The 19,163-nt window shown below is 42.0% G+C and overlaps 1 protein-coding gene across 1 annotated transcript in view; it reads left to right on the top strand.

Moving 5' to 3' along the window:
• The first annotated feature begins 942 nt into the window (after positions 1 to 942).
• Positions 943 to 19,163, top strand: part of nck1b (NCK adaptor protein 1b) — a 71,920-nt gene continuing 53,699 nt past the window's right edge. The window contains exon 1 of the mRNA XM_017705058.2: positions 943 to 1,089. The gene's annotated coding sequence lies outside the window, so the exon portion shown is untranslated. The remainder of the gene's footprint in view (positions 1,090 to 19,163) is intronic.

Raw genomic sequence — 19,163 nt, 5'->3', positions numbered from 1 at the left:
CTGGCGACAAAAGCCCCATAAACATGCATCAGCGCTGCCTGGCAGGCAAATTTGTGAGAAACATAAGGAAGGGTTATTAAAATCAGATTTGTTACCTTCCATGTAGCTTCTCACTCTGGGTCAAAAAGGATCTAAAGCCATATAAAACGATCCTACACTGTTGTAACAGTTTATTTTTCCCCTGAGATCCACTAATGTTTGTGTGCTGTTCTGTGCCATAAACAGTCATAACTCATTTTTCATTACATTTTCCCAGTGTGCAGTTACAACTAAACAGCTTTATTTTTAATGACTGTTCCTTCAAGGCTGGTGTATGTAAATTACTTCTGTTCTGATTGGCTTCCTTGACTATGGCTCATTAAAAAGCAGTCCAGACTGACTTCAGCTTCAGCGTGAATGGGCGGGGCTAATGGGTTGAGCAGCGGTGTGCACATATAGCCTTAATGTGTTGGTCTTCATAACATCACAAAGTGAGTTTTCGCTGTTTGGTGTCCATATAGGAGCTGTATATATGGTTTGTTTTGAAACTTTGAAAGTGATTGAACATCAAACTCTTTTGTTTAGCGACAAAAAAACAGAAACATTTGGTTTTTCTTGATATGGGCCCTTTAAAGAAGGAGCGAGAACCGTTCCATTGGAAAGCAAACCGTTCAGAACGTGAGACGCCAACACGCCTCTTGATTGACGTAAGAAAGGACCAACGAGAGGACAGATCGCTCACCGACAGCCAATGGGAGTGGAGACGGAACACCCTCCCTCCACTGACAAGCCAGAAAGAGGCGTTCGTACGCCTCTTGATGGACGTAAGCGTCGGCAAATCAGATGAGAGTTGTCTCGCGGGCGAACAAATGGGAGCTCAGGCTGTGTCGGCGTTCATCCAATGGGAAGTTAGAGGGAGGTTGGAGGCGGAGCTCTCTCCCGCTGGATGTGCTGGAAAACCGTCCCATAAAGGCGGGTGGCTGTTGGTTGTTTCGGGAGGGGAGTGTGTTAAAGGTTTATTATTTTATTTTTTTCGCCGGGCAGGTATGTTTTGTGCACCGAGTCGTGTGACTAATCCAGCCGAATAAATGCAGGGAGATTCATTCGCAGGTAAGGCGAGTGAAATGGTGATTTATGTGAGCCCGCTTTGGCGCTTTTGGCTCTTTGGCTGCAGTAGCCTGGGCTGCTAACTAACCGCAGACTGTAATGCTAGCGCGGAGTAACGTTAATCTGTATGGAGCTGCGCGAGAAACGGTGTCGACCACGGAATAAATGTGATAAAATGGGCTGGCAGGTCAGCTTGTAGTCCGTAAACAGTGAATATTTGGTAAAAGGGAGCTGAAAAGGAATCACGCCGGCCTGATAAGCTACCATTAAGTCATCCGAGATGATGTTTTGTGTTGGCTAGCTGGCTAACTTAACCTCGCTGTTATCCAACTGCGGTTCACTGACCGCCATACAAACACACTGCAGGCTAGACAGCTGCAGATGAGCACTAACAAAAGAGCAGTCCAGCTCCCATCTCCTAGTTACCTTTACTGGGTTTCATGTCACTGTACGCTCCTATTCTGGTGGTTTCAATGGTTTTTAGACTGTAGGTAGCGAGCTGAGATTTAATGAGGGACTAAACACGGGCTGTCGACGCGGGGCTGTATTCAGCCCACATTAACGTACACTAAGGGTGAACTTAAAGGGCACTTACTCCGGTTTTTCTGTGTAATTCAGTGGCTGAGATGTAAACAAAGTCATTCAGAGAGGTTTGATGTGAAGTGGTTAACTGTAGAGAAACTTAACTCTGGGGCTGAGGGGAATCAGGGGGTGAGGGGAATCAGGAGTTGTGATGACTACAACGCCAGTCTAGCAATTTTATTTACCATCCAGAACTGCCAGTGGACCTACTGTTTTCTAGCATTGTGTGTAGTATTGATGTTCAGAAGGTGGTAAATATGTATGAAAAAAGCTTTTTTTGGGCACTCACTATGCCCTGCAGGTACCTGTCTGATCTTAACTCATTTTAAAACATGTCTTGGGCTAAAGTTTTGTGTCAAACCTATTGTAAAGCAATGTCACAGGCACCAAGCAGCATATTGGTAAGCCCTCCGAGGAATATCTGAATGAGGGAGCTTTAAAGGTGGATGTCTGGTTCCCATCACCACCACTATGAGCACTTCTCTTTCTGTAAGTTGCTCTAGAACAGAGAATTTTGCACCAGAGCCGTCTGATGAGCTTAAAACATTTAGCGTTAACTATTCTGAAATTTCGAAAAATTGGTGGAATTCCCCTTTAAGGATGACGTCTGCAGTCTAGTGGTGCTTGAACAGCACTGCTCAGTTTAGTAAGGGCACCTGGATTTCTGGCCTCAAATGAATCAACTCCACATACACGTCTCCTTTTGCTGCCCAGCTCAGTTTCATGTGGCCCAGTCTAGACACACATCTTTTAGATAAACCTGCCTTTGCCTGTTTGATTGCCGCATGCATACGTGTTTTTTGAAGTACTCTTTTCATTTCAAGTGCAGTGCAGTCACGTCAGGAAGTCTGGAGAGATGATTTTTCAGTGTGTGGAGAAAAGATTCATAGTTGTTATTAGGGAAAACATTCATTTCCCCAGTCAGTCCAAACCATGTTTTTCAGTGTGGCTCAGTAGCCTATATTTATATGGAGCCAGATTTTTTATTTTTTTTTTGCTGTTATTCAGCTTACCAGGTTGTGGGGGGACCTAATTAGGTTTCCTCTGGACTTATGATTCATGCTTATCAGGCCTTGTATCTCATAGCCATTCCTGAAAATTGGTGTGAGCTCACACTGTATTTACCTCTGCAGTTTCATTCTGGCACTTGCGCCACACGTTTCAGCCAGACCGGTCCGATGACGTCTGTCACTGCATGTATAAATACACTGTGTGGAAGTTAAAAAAGCAATAAGTCAGAACTGAGGCGGTAACCACAACATGTCATACTCCTGCTCTTTATAGGCATCGGACAGCTTTCAGAGGGTAACTACAAAACACGTGTGTTCCTTCCTGCTGTTGAGTCACAGAAGCTTCAGTCATGAATCCAAAATAATGAGTGTTAAAAACTCGAATAATGGAGAAGTAAGCATGATTGTTGGAGCAGGGGACCGTATCATGCATGTGGGTTGAGCCTAGTCTTAGAATTGCCATGCTTGTGGTGAATTGCAGTTGGAAATTCTTTTAGTCTGCACTTAAAAAAGATGGTTCTTCAAGGGTGTTTAGTAAAGAAAAATGGTTCTGTGTAGAAACATGAACACTCCAAGAACCCTTGGCCTGATTAAAGGGTTCTTTGCATCATGAAGGTGTTCTTCAGATTGATGGAAGATGTGCTGTATGTGGAACCTTTTTGAAAAGAGTTCTGTATAGCACCAAAAATGGTTTGGCTATTGTTACAATTTGAAGCTTTTTGCTGTTAAAGAACCCTATTTGGTGCTTTATGAAACCTATTTCAAAAACAACACACACATGTCTTCTATGCCGCTGCTCCTTCTGGGTCGCTGGAGTCTATCCCAGCTTTAAATTAAGTGATACTTTTTATAATCTCACAAATTCCACCTCCGCATTTAAATATCCATGAAGTGAAACACCACATACACACTAGGGGGCAGTGAGCAGCCCTATCCACGGCACTCGGGGAGCAATTGGGGGTTAGGTGTCTTGCTCAAGGACACCTCAGTCATGGACTGTCGGCACTGGGGATCAAACCAGCAACCTTCCAGTCACAGGGCCAGTTCCTTAACCAGCCCCCTAATTCATTGGGAAAAAGGCAGGATACACCCTGGACAGGTCGCCAGTCCAGCGCAGGGCAGGCAGACAGACACGTTCACACCAAGGGGCAACTTGGTATATCCAAACGGCCTGACTGCATGTTGTTGGACTGTGGAAGGAAACCCGGACATGGGGAGAACATGCAAACTCCAAACGGTCGCCTGTCCGGGGACTCGAACCCAGGCCCTCCTTGCTGTGAGGCGACAGCGCTACCCACCATGCCACCGCTATTAATCTGAAGAAGGCTTTCATGATGCATAGAACGGCTGTGTTTACTAAAGAACACTTGAAGAACCTTTTTTTTTTTTTAAAGTGTGCAGGTTCAAGTCTAATCTGTATGTGATCTTACTTTGTTTTGCTTGATCTTGCTTACTGAGCGTTCTTACAAAGCGATGGATCACACGGTTCTATGCACCTTTAGGGTCTCTGCTGCTCCTGATTTGAAATAAACAGGAGCATAGAGCAAAATCTCTGAGCGTGAACCTGATATGCACTTTTTATTCACTCTTCTTTCCTTTTGTCCGCTCCTGTCAGTCAGAGAGGATGTTTAATTCAGCAGGCAGATATTTCCTACATTGTCCAAGTCATTAAGGACTGCCTGAACAATATTACAAGCTTCCTACTTTCACTAACTCAGTGTTTATTGGATTCTTTTTTTTTTTGCAGTTTATTACGTTTTATCTGTTTGTCTGTCTTTTTATATGATTAACACACATTAGATCCGTGTCTCTGTACCAGCAGTTCTTATAAGTTTAGCCTGAAACGTAACGTCTTGATGGTGTGTTGAAAATGAAATGATGGATAATGTTGCTAACTTAACAAAGTTGGGGGTTAGGTGCCTTAATCAAGGACACCTCAGTCATGCACTGTTGGGTCTGGGGATCGAACCGCTGACCTTCTGGTCACGAGGCTGGTTCCCTAACCTCCAGCCCACGACTGCCCCTTTTTTATTTATTTGTTTATGTAAATAATGCTGGGCGTGTTATTAATCCCTACTGTATTAGGATTGGTATTGGAAGGGGTTGCATCACTGTGCCCTATAGGCAGGCGAGCGAGCCCATTATACTCTTATATACCCTTGACGTGGATGGTGTGCAGTAAATGTAGTGCCTCAGGAGTGTCCACTCTGCTCTAGTTCTCCTCCTGTTCTAGGACACCATGGCTGGTGCTCATTTAGCGGTGCTGGTTTAATAGTGCTGACCTGTGTAATATAGAAGAATGGTATTGACCTATATATATCTACCTGAACTAAGTGCAGTATGTAGTAATATCCCTGTTAATAATGCACGAACAAGATAATAAACCACAGAAAATTCCGCTGATGATGCTGTGAGCCTGTTGTCCAGTCACATGTTTAAGTGAATGTGTTTGGGGCTAGTCTGATTCATCTTCGCTGCTGTGCTAGTGTACAGACCCAATTCGAAAAAAGATGGGATGGTACGAAAAAAAAAAGAAGAAAATAGGTAAAAGAAAAACAAATAAAAAAAATAAAAAGTGCATTAAAGACAGCAGTGATTTGCTCATAATTTTTGTAATTAAATTTTATTGTTTATTATATACTAATTAAAAATTTGATGACTGTAACGGGTCCAATAAATGTTAGGACGGGGCATGTTTATCACTGTATGACATCACATTTCCTTTCACAGCGTTCAGTAATCAGTTGTGACGACACCAGTTCTTGTGGTTGTAAAAGCATCCGAGCTTTATACTTTATAGGAACATTTAATGTCGTTTCATCTCCATTCTAATATGTTGATTTGTGCTACAACACCTGGTGTTTTTACAGCACCTGTGCTATTTGCTCAAAATATTTACATACAACCCTGATAACTAAACAGTTTTTCCCTGTTATAATATGGTAATATTTATTTGTATTGTGTGTAATGTGTTCTCCACACATGCAGCTCATATCTCTGTCCTTATTTAGAGTTTTAGGGGACTTCTGTACGTGCATTACGTCAATGGATTAACGACAGGCTTGTTGTCTGTCGGGCAGTGTTGACAAGTGCCTTGTAGGCCCTTTTCACATTTCCTTGGTTTTTTTCTGCTGGACGTGCTCGTTGCAGGGCTACATTGCTTTTGTTTAAAAAGCAATAAGAAGGATGGCTGAGTAGAGCGCATACAACTGACCCAGGTGTTGGAACTCCGAGCCAAAACAACTTTACCTCAGTTTTGAAGGCATCTCAGCTGAGTAGAAGAAAAGGGAGTTTGTGCAATTGGGAAAGACTAAGGAACAAACTTGACCATCAGGAGGGACGTATCTGACGTTATTTCACCGCTGCTGGCTACTTTTACACTGACATTGGCGAAAGTTTGTGCTTTATAGTTGTATAAACTATTTCTAATGGAATGGTTTTCATCTTCCCCCTCAAAACCGTCAACGTTTGAGAGAGCGGGCACTCGGAAACCAGTAGATAGTTGTGGTAAACGTCTATAGTGGCTTTGTGGACCATGACGACGTGGCACGCCCCCTGCTGGTATGGGCCAATGCTTACCTGTTTGCTAACTAGCTTCTTCTAATTTTGACATCAGTCCAGCTAACGTGACTAATCTAGTTTTGGTTATGCTTATTTTCACGTCCTGTGTGTCCGTGTTTATCACTCGGATGTTAGATAATGTTTTTGGACTCTGAAAGCTGTTCTCATATATCGCTGTTGTCAAAGAAAACCTTGTATCTCTATTTTTGATGTTTTTCATTGAAAGTAACTTTTGCCCTTTACGTTGTATGAAAATTTCATGATGGATGGATTAAAAGAAATGGCCCAAAATGACTTCGAAAAAATTCTGGTTCCATTGACTTGCATTCAAAAAACTAATTTTTTTCCTTCTCCTGAAAAGTAATCATTTTGGAGATACGCGGCAGGACGACTCGGTCTGAACAGCCAGACTGTAATTCATGTGACTTTTACAACAATCCAACTCGATATGCGTCGTCATTTCTCGCTGCTGAGACCTCAGACATTTTGGGCTGATGTTTTTGTACCGAAAATTTGGAAGACACTTATCACAACCGCTCCGTGTTTGAAGAGATTATGAAAGAAATGGACGGAAGTTTAAAGGGACACAAATCAAATAAGTCACTGCACCCTTTTTACGACGAGCTCAGAGACATTCTGGGTAGTAAACCCAGCTGTCAGCCAATGAAGCTTCATGATGGTTCCTGTGACCTGCCGGTCGGTGGCAGTTGTGATTGTTTACCTCTGGATGAGCCACGTGAAGCATCGTGACACTCTGTTTTGCACAGTCCCGGTCAGTTTAGACTGATGTCATACACAGATTACATTTTTAAAGACAATGTGAACAGCTGAACAAAAAAAAATCAGATTTGGTGTGAAAATCAGATTTGGGCCACTTTTACCTGATGTGTCAACATTTTGGTCTGAGAACCTCGATGGATTTTTAGGTTCACTCTGGGGTGGAAAGTCTGAATTGGTGTTTTCCTGCTTGTGTATGTTGTGGCTCCTGCAGAGCTGAGCGTGGTAAGGCGGCTTTGACTGGACTCCTGAGTGTATGATGGGAATTACAGGGGTGAAGAGGCACAACTACTGTTATTCAATTCCAGTCAGTCTTCTTATTAACCCAGTATTCACTGTCTGGCAGGTAGCCGAGATAAGGAGGGTCCACGGCTTCTTCATATCCCCTTTTATATATGGCATGTTGTGAGTTGTGTGGGGGGCAGGGGGCCAGTTGCAGCTGGTCAGGAGTGTAGTTTCTGTAATTATCGTCACACTGACAGGTCTCTCCACAACCTCTCATTAGAGAGAGGGAGAGAGAGAGAGAGATTGAGGCCCCAAATCTGTCTGAGTGTGGAGGCTGAGGAAGGAGAGAGGGGTGAGAACAGCTATTTATGCCAGGACGTTTCCGTTTGAGGGGAAAAGTCACCCCAATGCAGCCAGATCCACACAGATTACACAGAAAGACCCCTGTATGCAGTCCTATGCAGAAGTTTGGACACCCCGACCAAATGAAAATAAGTTGCACGTCGTCTACAAGCGACGTTATATTTCACACTTTAACCCACAGCTGCTGAGATTGGCTTGCTGAGTTTCACATATTGAAGAAAAAATTAAATGTTAAACGGCTCTGTGCAAAAGGTTTTTATTCCTTTTTTTCTTTTATCTTGCCTTCTGTTTTTCTTTTTTCTTTTCCTTTTTTCTTTTGTTTTTGTTTCTGTCATTCTTTCCCTTTTGTTCCATTTCCAGGCGGGTTCCAGTGGCAGTGTCTTTTTTTTTTTTTTTTTTTTTTTTTTTTTTTGTGCTTTCCTTTTCGTTAATTCTTTCCCTCTTTCTGTCTTTCTTTCCCTCTTTTTCTGTCTTTCTTTCCCTCTTTTTCTGTCTTTCTTTCCCTCTTTTTCCGTCTTTCTTTCCCTCTTTTTCCGTCTTTCTTTCCCTCTTTTTCCGTCTTTCTTTCCCTCTTTTTCCGTCTTTCTTTCCCTCTTTTTCCGTCTTTAGCTCCAGGTCTCCTCCAGTGTCTCCCTCTGTCTGTCTGTCTGTCTGTCTGTCTGTCTCTCTCTCTCTCTCTCTCTCTCTCTCTCTCTCTCTCTCTCTCTCTCTCTCTCTCTCTCTCTCTCTCTCTCTCTCTCTCTCTGTGTGTCTCTCTGTCTCTCTCTCCCTCTTACTTTCTTTCTTTCTCTTTTTCTCTCTTTCTCTTTTTCTCTCTTTCTCTTTTTTCTCTTTTTCTCTCTTTCTCTTTCTCTTTTTCTCTCTTTCTCTTTCTCTTTTTTTCTCTTTTTCTCTTTTTCTCTTTTTCTCCTTCTCTCTTTCTCTTTTTCTCTTTTTCTCTTTCTCTCTTTCTCTTTTTTTTCTCTCTTTCTCTCTTTCTCTTTCTCTTTTTCTCTCTCTTTCTCTCTCTTTCTTTCTTTCTTTCTTTTTCTCTCTCTCTCTTTCTTTCTTTTTCTCTCTCTCTCTCTCTCTCTCTCTCTCTCTCTCTCTCTCTCTCTCTCTCTCTCTCTCTCTCTCTCTCTCTCTCACCCCCTGTGATGTGAGCAGTGCTCCACATCCTGTCCAGAGCTGTTGATCAGGACGCTGCCACAGTGACGTGGCAGTGATTTGCTGCACGTGTCTCTTCTTTCCATCTCTCTCTTTCTCTCTCTCTTCCCAATGCAGCTGCCAGACGGCCGCTGCTGTATTAAGGCTCCAAGCCTTTCATGGTCATCTAGGGTATGATTGAGCTGATATGTGGTTTTGCTGTGGTTTCTGGTGACTTTGTGCTGAAGCTGTACATTGCAGTGGACACCAAATCCTTTTTTAGCTTCAGACCAACTGTTACAGTAGAGTTTGGGTGGTTTATAGCAGAGGAGAACAGTTCAGGCTTATCGCTGGGCTTAGTGAAGGTACCATCATCATTTTAATGATATTTACAGAACTAAAGAAGGGAAGTAATATTTGGTGAGGTAAAGAAAACACAAACTGTGGTTTTAGGGAACTGCTGTGTTACTCAACACTTGTCGTTTTACCCCGGGCCTGTTTCACTTCTCTTTTTGTCACTGATGATGTTTGCCAGACAGGTTTATATGAACGGATGATTAAACAGCCACAAGGTGAAGAGAGACTGAGAGGCCACGAGGGCCAACCTGGGTGACGGGTGACGGTTTCCTGTAGCACAAAATAGACAATTTTAGTGGGCCAGTGGACCAAGGGAGACCTCTTGGCTGTGGTTCAGTCTCAATATTTATCAATGACTTTTTTTTATTGTGTAGTGCTAAATATGTTGGGTTTTTTTTATGAGGAAATGAAGAATCACTTGAGTCTCTTTCGGAAGATAAAGTGGATTTTGTTTTCTTTTTCAGTTCCTGTTTGTTTCTGTGGGGAATTTATCTTCTATATTACTTTCTCTAATTTGGATTAAGTTATTTTAGGCTAAATGCACACACTCTGCTCTGGATGTGTGGTTGCATTTCTGATTTAGTGGAAAGGGTTCTACTGTAGGGATGAGCAGGACTGAATCCCAGCAGTCATTGGGCGGAAGGCAGGATACACCCTGGACAGGTCGCCAGTGCATCACAGGGCAGAGAGACAGACAAGTCACTCACACCCAGGGGCATATCCAATTGGCCTGACCGCATGTCTTTGGGCGGTGGGAGGAAACCCACGCAGAAACGGGGAGAACATGCAGACTCCACACAGAGAGGACCCCGGTCACCTGGCTGGGGAACGAACCCAGGCCCTCCTCGCTGTGAGGCGACATCGCTACCCACCACGCCACTTTTACAGCATCCAGCGTGACAATGATATTTACGAAGTTGTTGTTGTTATTATTATTATTATTATTATTATTATTATTATTATTATTTGTGTGAAAAACCTAACTGGGACAAAAAGCTCTGGTTCAGTCCAGTCCAGTTTCACTCCAGTCCCTTTAGCACTTTGAGTTCAAGAGAAGTGGCAGTCAGAGAGAAGTTCTACTTCATTAGTGTGTCTGTGTGTGAAGGTAAACCCGCCCATTTTTCCAAAGAGAGGTGACAAAAACATGTTTTTGATGTACAAATGATTGAGATGCAATTCATTTAGAGCCGTTTTGAGTGGTTTGGAGTGTCTGTAATCTGTGATGTGCATTAGTGAACATTTTGTTGTTCACTGATAATTTTACACACACACACACACACACACACACACACACACACACACACACACACACACACACACACACACACACCTCTTCCTTCACCCGAGATGAAAGTGCAGAAACTTCAGTCCTCTGCCCCTGTGTGCTCAGACCAGCGCTGCAGTGAATGAACATCTGTAATATAGTTCGTAGATCCTCCCGCTTTATTGATGTCTTTATTTTTCTGGTATTTACTAAAAATACCGTTTCAAAAATTAGGCAAGCATTAATACGAAAATCTCCCCAAATATTATTTATTTATTCATTTATTATTTCTTAGGCTTTTAGAACAGATTTGAAGGGAAACATTAACAAAAATACGTTCATCTGGTGGGTTTTTTTGTCACATTGTATCATGAAGTTGCTGAACAGCACTCAGTGCTGCTGAGAGCCCCGTTTAAAGGGGGATTCTCAGATTGTTTAAAATTGGCTGTCGTTGAGATGTGAAGGGAGTCATTCAGAGTGGTCTAATATGACATCGTTCATTGTAGAGAAAATGTTGAGACTTTCTTGACCATGGTGATGATCGGAAACCAGGGGTCCCAGTGTCTACCACACAAATACAGCCATTTTACTTACTGTCCAGAATCACCAGTGAACTTATATGTTAACAGTACTAATATATTATAATAATAATAATAATAATAATAATAATAATAATAATAATAATATTGAGTGCTTAAATTGTTTTGTATATCATTCAGGTAAGGGGTTCCCTTTAACATGTTTACACTGTTTGTATGTTGCGTTATCTGTTGAATTGACGACATACCTGTGAAAGAAATACCTTAGGAAGAATTACAGCGGGATATTGTCCGCTAGTAGCCATTCCAAGAAAAACTGCCGTTACAGATTTTGTGGTCGCAATTTCAGCCACTATTATTAATGTGCGAGTAGTAAAATGAATGAATGAAGTCGCCAGTGGTGCCGGGTAGCAACTTTGGTTTAGAATTTTTTTTTTCTATATGTAACTATTTATGGCTATTAGTATAGTTCTGTATTTATTGCTTTTATTTTGTGTTTATGGATTTTCTTTTGGTCATTTTTCATCTTAAAACTGATGGTCTTCAGCATCACACGGACGCGGCCACCTATCAAAAAAACAAAACACCCGAGGTCATCTGCTCAACGGCACTCTGACTCGGGACCACTGAACTAGGGAAAGACGCACGTGAAGATGTACTTCAGCGACCGTCCACTTCAAGCTAAAGCACAACCACAGAAACGTTTCAGAACTTCTTGGCTTCAGGAATTTGCATGGCTCAGGTTTGATGACATAAAGCAGACTATTTTGCAGATTGAGTTTGAAAGCAGGCCAAGATGTAGCTGGAAAAATGGATTTCTTCTCCAAGCGACGTGAAAAACATCGAATGCATAAAAAGCTCTTGATTTTCCTTATCGCAAAGAGTGCTCCTATGCCCTCCTAAGTGTCTCGTGCAAGCAAATAAACGGCTGAAAAAGAATTAAAAGAGCTTAAAATGAAATTCATCACAGCCTACAAGATCTACCCTTCACCAGATTCCTCTCCTAAGTCTTGGTAATGAATAAGCGGACTGGACAGTGGAAGGCAGAGATGCTTAAGGTGTGTTGAGGTGTGTTAAGCCTTTTTTTGTTTATTATTATTATTCAACACTTGGCGAATAATAAAAGTGATTGGCGCCTGATTTGTTATTTTTTTTTTTAGGAGCCAGTTGCTCCTTAGGCTAAATTTGCTGATGTATAGTTGAGTTCTACCTACTGGTGAAGCATGTCTGCACTGCAGAAACTGCTTTGTGGTATCAGACGGGCACTGTTATCCCTATCGCCAGTACCGATACTGCCTTTAAACGTCGGTATCTGTGCAGCCCTATGGTGAACGCTCTTGTGCGCGGTGTTGTATCAGCACACCTGTATGAGGAAACGCACTGTAAAGTAGATGAAGCCCTAAATTTGACAGGAAGTGTGTGCAGTGGAAACTGAACATCCTCTCACCTGAAATGTGCAGCACACATGCATGAGCAGGGCAGGTGTGTGTGTGTGTGTGTGTGTGTGTGTGTGTGTGTAAGAAGTGTTTTTTCTCTGCTCTCTCTTTCAGAACATTCCCTCCGCTCACTCGTTGCCTCCTGCCCACCCTGTGTGTATTGTATACTATGATTTCTCTTGGAATGCATGACGGAACTGCTCCGTTCTAGCGGGTTGTAGCACGTTCTGTACAGTTTGGTCCCTGGTGTGTTGTGTAGGTGTACTGTGGAAGGAGCCTGGGGCGTCAGTCTGTCAGAGTGCAGGGCAGCTAAAGCCAGATGAAGCCCCCATGTCCAACTTTTGGAGCGCGCTTGCTTCCTGGCAGTTTTATCTCTGTGGCTTGCAAATGAGCTGATATTTGGATGGTGACAATGGCCTCTTCTGGATGAAGGGAGTCAAAAGGAGGTGACACGTGTTTATTTTGGCATCATATGCATTGATTAAGATCTCTTTAACCTTTTTCCTGTATGGTTGTCAGATTGGTGTGTCTTTTTTTTTTTTTTTCCATAAACGGCGCCACATGAATTTATTGCTGGCTGTTGACTAGGGGTTCAGTGATACTGCATGGCAGTTATCTACCGAGTTTTAATTCTGTAGCCTCACCTTAACATTACTTCTTCCCCTTGATGAGCTGGTTTAGGTTATTGAAGTGTGCTACTTTATTCTTTTAAAGGGTTTTCAAATTCACACACATTTACACTGTCAAACTGGCGTATAGTCTTAACATGAGGCTGAAGTCTGCTTACTGCTCCCCAGCTTCTTGTTTGAATTTTGTATATGTGTGTGTGTGTGTGTGTGTGTGTGTGTGTGTGTGTGTGTGTGTGTGTGTATTGTATAAATTTTAAATAAGGATTTGACTTTATGACTATCTTACCTAGTGTTTTATGTAGGTAACTACTTATAAATATGTGCTATTGTAGGTTATAAACTTCATCAGTGCAGATTGCCGTCTATAAATGCTTTTATAAATGCTTCAGATTTATAGGATGTTGATTTGGTAAGTGTTCAGTGAGGCTGCTGGTGTTAAGACTTTTACATATACTACCACTTCACACATATTGCATTTAGCAGCATTGTTATTACGTTTAGTAAAGTGAGCCCACACATTTGTACATCTTACCCTTTCAACCATTACTGATGGAACAGAACGACGCCCGCCGTGCAACATGGTGACCGTCCTCGGAGCACATGGAGCAGAGCACCTCTCCTGCTGATCCGGTGTAGCACCAACCATTTGCTGGCTATGTTGATTGATTTAACATTACATAAATAAATACCTGTGGCAGCACCGTTTGTCTGGTAGCTCACTGGTATTTCTCTAGTGACACAGAAACTGGTACCAATTCAGTGCCGGTTCTCCATACCCATCCCTACTGCTACTACACCTGGCATAACAGTGCATGGCTCACTGTGCTGAATAGCCACTTGCCCTTTATTTTCAGTTTAGCCCTTTTCAGTGTGCTTGATTCCTGTTATTTGAATAGGCAACTGATCACTCATCTGCATTTTTAAAAGCACTAAAACTCTTCCCCAGGGACTTTGGATACTGTGGCATTGTCCTTTTTGGGATCGCAGTGATGCACTAATCCGGAGGGGGAATCGAACCCTGATCTTGTGAATGTGGAATAGTGGCGTTCTCCACCCTGCTCCATTTCTATGAGTTTGAAAGCAGCCAGGGTTTCTAGCAATTACATGTGCATTGTTGCGTATGGAAGTTCAAAATGGGATGATAAATTATTGATTTATAGTTTTTGGCTATAATTCGGATGAGGGGTGTGGGGAAAAACTTGATTCTTAGATGCGGACGTGAACGATTCTGAATCGATTCATAAATGTCAAATTAATTTTTAAAGATATTTAATTTATACCGTAATGTTGATGGAACGTAAAAAGCGGAACTTGGAAGTGGGTCAGTGCCGCACCCGGACAGTAACAAAAACACTACTGGATGAGCGGGAAATCCGACCGGCACCCTCTGTATTTAACGCCAGGTTTGGTCAGGAGTCACAACACATGTTAAGAGCCATTTCGTCCTTTCAACAAAGTCAAACCACCTTGGCAGCCACAACACTTAATGCCCAGTGTGTCTGGGTGTGTGCTGATGTCCTAATATAGGCTAAAAATCTAAACCAGAACACAGACTCACTTTACTCTGCTTTAAGCTTCAGCTGTAGCGGCTTTCCTCCCGATGGGTCGTATTTAAATTTCATTTAAAGAGTCATTTCATGTAAACTGCAATCAGCATCCAAGACTTATGATGTCTTTGTGCTTCTTTCATTTACAGTTGGTGATACTAGGCTAGCATTGCCAACAAACACAAACACTTTTTCAGATCTTCATTTGTTTTGTACAGACTAATGAATGGGGTTTAGAATACACCATGACTTACTGTAGTCTATAAGAACAAAAGCAGGTAGGTAAACAGTGGGGCAACCATTAGCCCTCATTCACCAGTATCTTCCTAAGGATTTTCTTAAATTTGTTATTGACAGAAGTCGTAAGAAAAGGTCTGTCAGATTCATGACTCATTCGTAAAGCATAGAATTGTTCGCACCTTTGTGTGTGTGTGTGTGTGTGTGTGTGTGTGTGTGTGTGTGTTCTGTTCTCACCTAAGAACAAATCCCCAACACTGGTGAGCGGCAGGATCTTTGTGCAAACTGTGAACGTGGAAATTTCTTCTTAATGTTTGGTGAATGAGGCCTGTTGTTAGTAACCAGTTTCATAGGCTTGAACCCTCCTGCTCTGTCTCTTTCAGCAACAGTCTCTGTAGCACGGTAGTGTCAGGACTCCTATCCAGGGAGCTCAACTTGTGGAGTTTGAAAGACGATCTGAAGTCTTTTGATTGGCTAGTTGAGCTGTAGTTTGAATGTCCTCTAAATACACTGCGCAAGTTTAGAAATTGTGTTCTGCGGTGACTCGCACTGTATGTTGAAATATGGCGTTATTTATAAGGCTGAGATTTATATACTCACACTGTATGAAAACACTTTGTCCACACTAGTTGAAACACTTGGTCTATGAACAGTTTCAAATAAAGCAGTTTCATTCAAAATAGCGCTGCAGTCAGAGTACTGAGCAGCACTGCTAACACTGGGCACTGAAGCCCGGAGGTGGTGGGAGCAAAATACAGTCTGTCTCTGGACTGTTTTACGAAAAAATTAGTGTTTATACTTTGCTGTTCTATTTAGTCAAACAGAGTGAAGTTGGTATAAGTGGACTTTTTATTTATTTAATTTTTTTAGCTGTGTTTTAAAATGGCCTGAAATCACACAGTGTAGGTCTGGTGGGAATCTGCCAAGGCAGAATGTTTAAAGTGACTGATGGATTTGTGTACGACCTCCATGGAGTCAGTAACAGTTCTCTGTGTGAGCAGAGCCTCTTTCACTGCGCTGGTTCATTAGTTTGTGCGAATAAATGAGCGCAGTATTGCTCCGATACCAGTACCGGTATCGATGCAGCCTTAGTGCCAGTCTAGTGTTTTATAGCAGCGTTGGTCTAGCATCTCCTGTTGTAAACTAACAAAAGCATACATCAGATATCAAACTTACCTTGGATTATTGACTGATATATAATATAATGTAATGTAATGTAATGTAATGTAATATAATATAATATGTAGATACAAATATCACTAAAATGCGAAAGCTTGAATGTCATGGCTTATCAGCACCACAGTATACTATTAACTATTATGTATGTGTGTGTGTGTGTGTGTGTGTGTGTGTGTGTGTGTGTGTGTATATAGTAAATGTTTGGAGTTGAAATTTGATTTTATGTCATGGAAAAGTTATGATATTCCGCTGTGTGTGTGTGTGTGTGTATATAGTAAATGTTTGGAGTTGAAATTTGATTTCATGTCATGGAAAAGTTATGATATTCCGCTGCTTATGTATATGAGTGTAAGTATATGAACCCTGTTGTTTGTGTTTTAAGACATGAAGTCGCTCTATAACATGCCAGTCATTTTTATATAACCTGGCAGGGGAATAAGTGAATAAGTTGTTTTATGACTGACAGAAAAACAAACCTAGTCGCCAGCAAAAGTGGTTAAACACTGATATACACTCCTCACATCCCAGAAAAACGGGTTGAAAAACGGGTTGAGAAACTGAAACTCCAGCGTCCTGATATGTTTTGTGCAGTCTTGTCTCCCTCAACTTGATGCCATTTCAGCTTGCATGTGGTATTACGTCATATTACTGGCCTAAACATCGAGGCTCAAAGCACATGAGGCAGATTGTAGAGATGTGTGTGGTTTTCAGCACAGCCGTATGTGAGTAATATCGAAGAGACAGTAACATCAGCAAGAAGCAGACACTTTTGGAGCAGATAACAAGTGATCTCATCTGCTCTGCAGACAGACAGACCAAGCAGCAATTAAAGTCATTGTAATTAAACTGTTTTAGGTTTTCTGTCTGTCTGTTCTTTCTTGTGTGCTGTCCCCCCCTGTTTCTCAGTAACTGACTGAGGGGGGGGGACCCCTGCAGTGCTCAATGATGAGATAAGGCCACATTTATTTTCATTGCTCTCACATCCTGGATGGAGAAGAGAGCGGAGGACCGTAGAGGAGGAAGCCATTGTCTGTTCTGATGTGGATCTCAGATAGCCTCATGGCCAAAGAGTGAAAGGGCTGAGGCTGAGCGCCTGGGGGTGGCCAGGCTGCGCTGACGCAGGCAGCTCAGAGGAAATGAATAGCTGGGGTGATGAAGGCTTTGGCTCGTCTGAGATGTGGAGTTTGCACAGGTCGCCACAGTTTGATTGTTATTTCTAGAGCTTATTGGTCGGGTTGTATCAGCAGGATCATCACAAAGTGATCCCAGAAAGAGCCCAAATGGGGAGTCATGGGGATAAATCTTGCTGCTTCTTGAATGTCAAGTTGTTTTTGTTGGTGAGGGCCACAAGTGACAGAAGCTTAAACTTTCAAAGGAAGAGGAGGTCTGTCATGAATCAAGTCTGATTTATTTATTTATTTTTTAAAAACGGTTTTGCTTTTAGTGTGGAAAGTGTCAGAGTAAGAAAGTGCTTTGGAGGCTGTGGAGACTTGGCAGGTTGTATGTTAAGTGAGTATTTGAAAATAAAGTGAAAAGTTAGCAAGGTGAGCGGAGAAAAGTATTTTACCGTTCCCCGCATGGGACTACGGGGATTAACAGTAGGGGTGGAACTCTAAGTAATGATTCAGGGAATCATAAGATCTCAAATTTCCCATAAATTGATTATTACACACTAAAAACAATATCCCAAGCTTTTTTTTTTTTTTAAAGATTAAGACTTTACTGATATTTCATTGCGTTCTTAATAGATAGGTGATTATTATAATTGATTATAGTTACAGCAGATGAAAAGTATGTCGGTGCATTTTGCCAATAAACATGAGTGATGATGGAATTGGGACAAATGGATTAATGGATGCCACTTTTTCTCCTCTGATGTGATACCTGATCTTCAGGTATCTGCTATCTACCCTACCTACTTGATACGAGCGTACCCTGATGTATATGCAGTTTAAGGTTGGGCATTATGCCTTTCTTAATTCCCCCAACCCATCTCCAGTATTACTGTGGTGTAAAGAATTACCTGGGGGTGGGTATCATGAGTGACTTTAAAGCATTTATGGTTCAATTCTGGTTCATTTTGGTAGCCACCAGTGAACCAGGCACTACTTTTAAGGGAGCGCTCAATAAATGTCAGTTGATAAATGTTAAACTGTACTGCTGATTATCTTAACTAGTATAATGGCATGCATCACTGAATTAACACCATGCTTAGTCTTTTGAGTGTTTTTTGCCTCTAATTTTTCCCTTTTTCCATCAGTGCTGCCTATTGATGAGCTTCTGCACCACCAATCATTGGACCTCTCTGAAAGGTTAGTTTAATCAGAGAACGCTGCCCGCTTTGCGAGCACTGCGCACACCGTGAGTAGTGTGGAAAGGGTCTTGGTTCTAATGGAGGTGTGTCTGAACAAGAAGTGGTATGAGACCTCAAAGGACCATAAAGAAACGGAGTGCTCTTTACAGTTCGCTTACATTGTGAACACAGAAAGAACTGAGGTCATTTGCAGTCGGTTCCCTTTCAGGTTCACATTCACAGAACTCAGTTCAGTTCTTTTCAGAAGAACTATATGTGAAAACGCGTAAGGTTACTATGTTTTATTTGTGAAGATCAATGCTTTTACCAAAATTTAACATTTTAAAAAAGGAAAAAAAAGTGCAACTGTATTTTGGTTGGGTGGGACATCACTCGAACCACAAACGAGCCACAAACAAACCGAACTGAGACCCCCTTGAGAGGTGGACACAGTTCGGTTCGTTTTTGGGGCCGTTTAGAGGGGTCTGAGTTTGTTCGGGGTGTACACAAGTGACAAAGAAATTAGGACTCTGCAACCTTCTTGTGCTGCCGCTGAGTGTAGCCTTAAGGTGTGGCCTACATATGTTAGCGAACTTTTGGCCTACGTAGTTCATCACCTGGTGAGAGCTCCTGACATCATGTTGATTTGTTGTTTAAACTATGCACATCTGCTACTTTAGGCTGGTACAGCAATGAAAAACGTCATGCATGTGAAAAGAAACAAAAATGATCATTTGCCCAGCATCAGCAATTATCACTGTGTTCCGTATCAGTTATTGGCCCAAGGCTATTTGAAACCCATAATTAATAGTAGTATTCAGATGAGGAATTTGATTATAATGAGTTGAATGACTGACTTTCTGTCGCTCTCCTCATTGTGAGGCCGTCTCTGGTCAGTTGAAAGCAGCCTACTTTAAATCGAGTTCTATATAAGGCCTAATCAGCTCTGCTAA

This window comes from Pygocentrus nattereri, chromosome 3 (genome assembly GCF_015220715.1).
Source record: "Pygocentrus nattereri isolate fPygNat1 chromosome 3, fPygNat1.pri, whole genome shotgun sequence".
Classification (NCBI taxonomy): domain Eukaryota; kingdom Metazoa; phylum Chordata; class Actinopteri; order Characiformes; family Serrasalmidae; genus Pygocentrus; species Pygocentrus nattereri.
Note: the sequence above shows the minus strand (reverse complement) of the source record. Positions and strands in the feature narration are given on the sequence as shown.